Below are 7,065 nucleotides of genomic sequence, written 5' to 3' on the forward strand. Positions count from 1 at the left end.
AGAGTAGTTGTGTCCCTGCTTCTGCCAATAATTCAAACCTTATACAAGTACGGCTCACACTTATGAGAGTCACAATGTGTCAGCAAATGTGCCCCATCTTTATCCTTTAACGAAAGCTCAGGTTTCTGTGCATGCTCATTCACGCATATTCTTGCCTGGCCAACGTTCATCTTTTGCCATGGGATAATGCGAATTCATAAACGACCACGTTGACACATTTTGTGCATAATTGGTGTGCCTTTGTTGCTTCCATCATATAGTATACATGAGAAAGCTGAGATGATTTTCGTGAGGCAGAAAAAAGAATCGGCATACCATCTCTGTTTGCAACTATTTTTAGGTCGTGTGCAGCTCGGTGCATACTCAGTACAACCTCAGGTCTCGCTGTTCTGCGCTCTTGCTCTACCCCAGTACCGCGGTGTTCTCTCTTGATAGTCTGGTGGAGCAACTCAGCTACAGCGTTAAGGAGCATGCGAAGGAAACCAACCACAGGCAACCTGTTCAATCGGTTTTTAAAAGTCTTCTGCATAACTTGTGAGCACGACCCTGCACATGCATACTCTGGGCATCGTTCAGCTATGGCCCTTTCACAGTTTTGGAGTGCATCAACTCGTATGAAAGCAATTTTTCAGCACACCTAGACAAAAAAGCCAACAGCCGTGATGACTCTGCAAGGTAATGCGCTAAACCAAAAACTGCAAAAAGACACAAGCCTTCAACTCATGTGTAGACACCGATCCTTTTTCAGTATGCGAAAGCCTGCTAGAACATTGTTAACAATGGGCTAATATGTGACGGTGGTTAGTTTCTTTAATGTAATAAAAAAATTATCATCATACATAAGACCCTCTAAAACCTCCCACAAATTAAACTGTTAATGGAACGTAATAAAAGCAGTTACGGTCAAGCATAAGAAATTGCACAACACATGAGCAACATACGAGCTACCTTTAACATAAAACTTGAGAAGGGCCCTAAAAGCTTATACTGCCATGCCCGCGGCATTTCTGAAGGCAACCACACCACTCTTGTCGGTGCAACTTCTTATGTAGAAAAACAATTCATCGTGCAGGACAGAATAAATTGAGTCCTCAACATCTACCAAGAACAAGTACCCATCGAAGGATTCTTTGAAGAAAGTGGATAATGCATGAGAAATTCTCAGTTTAAAACGGGTCTCTCATGGCAACTGAGTCTAGCCGCTTCATTAAAAACTGACTAATCATTTCTTCCAGATACCTCAATCACTCACAATTGTCCTGAATGAAACACCCGGCTTATGCGTCTTGGCCGTAGCAAACACAGAAAGTTTTGCTAGCTGCAGTATGCAATAGACTCTGCTAGTTGTGCAAGTTCCAAGTCCTTACTCAGAGCCACTGCCTTGCTTTTCAAAACTCTTGTTCTGATGACTTTTAACTTGACGAAGTTCATGTAGACTGCTTGTCTTGCCTTGAAAGTTACACAAATCTACATTCATTACTACGGAGCCACTACTTTTATCCACTTGAAATGGGTGCAAATTGTTGCACTTGAAGAATGACAACACCCACCAACGTATCCTACTGACGAAAGAGGGTTTCTCCCCTGTTTTTGCTAGAGCTTAGACATTGTCTTGTAAGCAATAGTCCCAAACTGCGACGTCGACTTTTGCCGCGACTCGTGAATGCAATGCCACTGATTAGTGAGCCAGCAACAGAGGTTTGTGGCTAAATTTTGGGCCTTTGTTGAGTACATAGCGTACACATTCTGTGTCCATCGCGTACACTTTCTGTTTTGGGCCTTCCCGGGTCGTGCGAGCAGGCTTCTTCAGTATGAAACAGCGGGCATGCCTCATCTTCAGGTTTTGGTTTGCCTCAGTGATGTGGGCTGCTGAACACTTGGCATCGCGAAACTTCTTCAGTGCCAGCCACTCCAGGTCCAAACTGAAGCAAATAGAACGAAGCAGGTAAAAAAAGCACACCTGCTTCCACAAATTATGATTTCACATACCTTTGTAACATTACTAAATGAAGGTGCAACTTCCCCAAAAAGAGCACTCACTTCTTGTAGAACATGGCCTTTCGGGGAAGTCATGCCTTCGTTTGGTTGTGTTAGCAAATATGTAAAATTTGAAAATCCGAAGTGTGGTGGCAGGTGCGCTTATTTTTTTACCTCCTTCATGCGATGTGCTATAGTTTAAAACTGGAGTGGTTGGTGCTAAAGAAGTTTTGTAATGCCAACCGTATCGTACTTGACCAGTGTTATGACCGTCATCATTATTGAAGTTTTTCGGCCTTTGTGAACGGGACGAAAATATTTCGACGCATTCCAAGCAAGGGTGTGCCGTCAAGACGGGTCAATTTCCTCTCGGCAAAACCTGAACGAGGGGTTCGTGTCTGGTTCGCGCAAAGAAAACGAACGAGCCAAAAAAGGCCACTGTGAGCTCGACTCAAGAAAGGCCATTGTGTTTGCTGCGAGCAAGGCTTTCGAGGCAGACAAGGAGGCAGCTGGGCCACTTTCGAGGTCACCGATGATCTGGAAATCTCGGAACCAGCATGGTATTTGCAGTTCAGGCTGCAAGCTAAAGCCAAATTGGTTGTGGCTGCATCTTGCGAGGACAAGCAGAGCCCCGGGATATGTGCAGCTAAGCCACAGCTTCTAGCAAACAACCAGGAATGGAATGTGGGGGTGATGAAAAGGATAATGCGCTATCTGCTGCAGCCCTTGCCGGAGCCCGCCTCGGCGACGAGGGATTAGTTGACTGCTCCTCCTCCCCCCCCCCTTTCTTCATTGGATCGGCTGAATTGGGTGGCATATTTTGACGATATGCTGGCCCACCACTACATTGTCCTACCCAAACAGTCAAGCAAGTTTGACACGTGTACTGGCAGCCGGTTTTTCGAACCTCACTCAGCTGCCAGAAGACTCTTGGAAACCAAAATCATCGGACGTGCGCGAAACTTGAAGTGTGCGAAAATGTCGGTGCAGTGCTTTGGTGACCATATTTGGGCATCGTGTGGACTGTGCCCTCTCCGCATGCATTGTGTGGTGTCTTTCCTCTCCTTCGTGGGTGGAGCACCTAGACCATGGAGCGCCCTATTGGCGGAAGCCACGGACAATGTGCCCAGGGTTGGCAACGAGGCGCTATATAACCCGAAGACTTTCGTGTATTTCAAGTTCTACAGTTCAACAGCTCTCATGTACAGTTCTGATCACTTGATCACCTCCTTTCTAAATCTCAGTTACTAACCATGTAAATAAATTGTTGTCGTTTTTACGAGCGCCTCATCTGACTTGTTCGACGATGGGTCCTAGGACGGGGGCCCGCTGCCAAACTGAGACCCGCAGGACCCGGAGTCGCAACACCAGGCACAATAACAAGTGTCTAGTCAGGCATGTGTTATCAGTCGAAACGCGTCATCTCTCAGAATTCACATGCTGAAAGCACCCTGAGGAACCATGCATCTACGGTTAAACAGGCACACCTTTCAACGTGGTCACTCTTGTTCAAAGCAGCCCAGCATGTTTATTAGATCACGCGTGCTCCTGGGCACACCACGTCGGAGCCCACAACTTCTGCAAGGTACCACGGATTAAGTCTATCTGCAGATGCACTGTACAGAGTCGGGGACATGGCTGTACATGGTTCTGGTAAATCTTCCAGATATGTTTCAATGTTGCTAGAAACATGCCGAAAAGCAGTTGTTAGTACAACTACAATACGTAAGCAGTAGCACTGCGATGCGAGTTGAATAATTTGTTGGTATTGAAACCAACATGCAATGTGCAACAGCTCAATAACGCATGCTATTCTTGTATATCAGCCTTTCTTTATGTCCAATGCTATACAAAGGCTTCTCCCAGTTACCTACAATTTTCCCAACCCTGTGCAAGCTTATTCGATCTTATGCATGCAAATCCCATCTAGCCTTCTGCCTTTCTCAGTTATTTTTCCCATATTTTTGTAGCCACACAATCTCTCTAACTGGTCACTTGTCTCTCCCTCGCATTGCTTGACGTGCCCAAGTCCATCTTTTTTTTTTCTTAATGTCGGCTAGAAAGTCATCTAGCCCTATTTGTTCTCTATCGAGCTCTGCTTTTTTAATATCTCTATGTTATGCTAACCATTTTCTGTTTCTATTTTGCATAGTTCTTAATCTGTTTTGAACTTTTTTTTCTTTTCTTCTTCTTTTATTTACTATCATTCAAGTTTCTGAACCATATGTTAGCACTCACAGCACACAATAGTTGACCACTTTCTGCTTTAGGGGCAGTTGTAAATTGCTTTTCATGATTTGAGAATGTCTGCCATTAAAGCTTTAGCCCATCTATATTGTTTGGTGAATTTCCTTTTCATGAGTAGTGTGTCCTGTGAATATCTGACTTAAAATACATATATGTTGTCGGGATTGTAGTGTGCCGTTGCGAACTCTCACTCTCTTGTTTGGCCTCCTAACATTAGATCCTTGTCTTTTACTTATTTATCTGTAACCCTACTTGAACACTTTCTCGGTTTGGACCCTCAGTTCATTGTAGTTCAACGGCACCACTGCTGAAAAGCAAAATGTCATTTGCAAAGCGCAAGTACCGAGATATTCCTTGTAAATGTTTATTCGAGTTTCTTATCGACATGGTGGCTCAAATACTTCTGCTAAGCAAGCTGTAAATATTGCTTAGATTTCGTCTCCTTGCCAGATCCACTTCACGAATAAAATTTTTCTGCTCTGCGACAGCTCCTCCCCCATAAAGAGACTTTTATAGTCGCCCCTCAAGACCTTAATAAAGTTCATTGTCTGTCAGCTGTGGACTCTGTGTAGATGTTGGCTAGGGTATTCATGCATGCATTATGCACTAGCTACTCTAAGACTGCTGGTATCTCTACCGAGTCAAATGCCTTTTATTAATCTCTGCAAGCTAAGTAAATGAATGTATTCCGTTTCGCAGATTTTTCAGTTTGACCGAGCATGACTATGATCCACAGTGGGACATCTGTTGATTTGTGTATAATTATTCAAATCTTTCATCTCTTTTTTTCTGTATTTGTTTGGTATTGGCATATTTACAGTTCGGTTGTACATTTGATTCGCCAATACGTGAGGCATTGTGCAGAAAGCGTCACAAGCTTGTTAAACACCATACCTCCATCTTTGATCGGGTCAACGATTTCGCTGTGAAACGGGGTTTATTGGCGCAGGTAGTACTTGCACAGCAGGTCTATTAATGCGGAAAGCGGGCGGCAGCAACGAACCCAGGAATCACAGCACTTGGGGCAAACGCTCACGCTTGGCTCCTCTCGCTAAAGGCGTGACCCACTGCGGCACATAATCTTCTTCCTCTCTACAATACCCCGGCGACGAAGACGAGCCATCCTGGCAAGTCAAAGTGACGAGAGTAGAAGTGGGTCGTGATAGGGCTTGAGACGACTCACGTGGACAGTCTCACGACCAAGGCGTCGCCCGTCTGTATATGGCGTGACCGGCTCGATCACGTATTTGACATGAGATCGAGGTTCGACCACGCGATAAGGACCGTGAAACTTGGGGCCAAACTTAGAGGACAGACCTGGGGAGTGGAAGGGCAGTCGGAGCCAGACGAGCGAGCCCACGGCAAAAGTCTCGACTTGCTGGTTGCGGTCGTGGCGGTCTTTTTCGGGTGCTTGCTTGTCCGAGGTGAATGATCGGGCCAACTGACGACACTCTTCAGCGTGGTGTACAATTTCAGAGAAAAGGTTGAACTCTGAGACGTCGGGACGATACGGCAAAATGGTGTCAAGGGTGGAGCATGGCTCACGCCCATATAAAAGAAAGAAAGGCGAGAAGCCTGTGGTCGACGGCGTCGCGGTGTTGTACGCATAAGTCACAAATGGAAGAATAACATCCCAGTTCGATTGGTCGGAATCGACATACATGGCGATCATGTCTCCTAGCGTTCGGTTGAAGTGCTCAGTTAGACCGTTGGTCTGCGGCTGGTAGGCTGTAGAGGTGCTGTGCACAGTGCGGCATGCCCGAAGGAGTTGTTGTACAACTTCGGATAAAAAGACACGCCCTCGATCACTTAGTAGTTCACGTGGTGCCCTATGAGGCAGTACGAAGCGTCGCAAGACGAAATTGGCTACGTCACGTGCACCATCCGTAGGTAGTGGAGCTGTTTCAGCATACCTCATCAGATCGTCGACCGCGACAATGATCCATCGATTTTCAGTGGCAGTGTACAGAAGGGGACCATATAAATCGATTCCAACGCGGTCGAAAGGGCGCGCCGGACACAGTAGAGGCTGTAATAGTCTGGGTGAATGGGCCGCTGTCTTTCGTCGTTGGCATAATGAATAGGACCAAATGTATTTTTGTACAAAGATGTATATGCCACGCCAGTAGAAACGTTGGTGGATCCGGTGATATGTTTTTAACACACCAGCGTGAGCATGTTGTGGGTCGGCGTAAAAATACGCACAGACATCAGATCGCATGTGGCGTGGTATAACTAAGAGCCATTTACGACCATCCGCGTGGTAGCTTCTGCGGTATAGTTGCGCATCCCATATCTCGAAATGTGTGGCTTGGCGGCGAAAAGCACGTGGGTACTCAGACGTTGAGGAGTCGGAAAGAATGTTAACGAGAGATTTTATCCATGGGTCTTTGCGCTGTTCAGACGACATGCTTGAGACAGAAATGGGAGCGATGGGAAAGTTGGCGTCCGAATGCAGGTCTGCGCTGGATCTCACTGGTGATCGTGAGAGGGCGTCCGCATCAGAGTGTTTTCGTCCTGAGCGGTAGACGACACGAATTTCGAATCCTTGTAAGCGAAGAGCCCAACGTCCAAGGCGACCTGAAGGATCTTTTAGCGACGCCAACCAACAAAGTGCGTGGTGGTCTGTCACAACGTCGAAACTCTGTTCGTACAAGTAAGGACGAAACTTGCTTAACGCCCAAACGATTGCGAGGCTTTCTTTTTCACTTATGGAGTAGTTCATTTCCGCTTTCGTGAGTGCGCGGCTTGCATATGCGACGACGTACTCTGGAATACCGGGCTTTCGTTGCGCGAATACTGCTCCCAGACCAACGCCACTGGCGTCTGTGTGCACTTCAG

Source organism: Rhipicephalus microplus, chromosome 7 (assembly GCF_043290135.1).
Source record: "Rhipicephalus microplus isolate Deutch F79 chromosome 7, USDA_Rmic, whole genome shotgun sequence".
Lineage (NCBI taxonomy): Eukaryota > Metazoa > Arthropoda > Arachnida > Ixodida > Ixodidae > Rhipicephalus > Rhipicephalus microplus.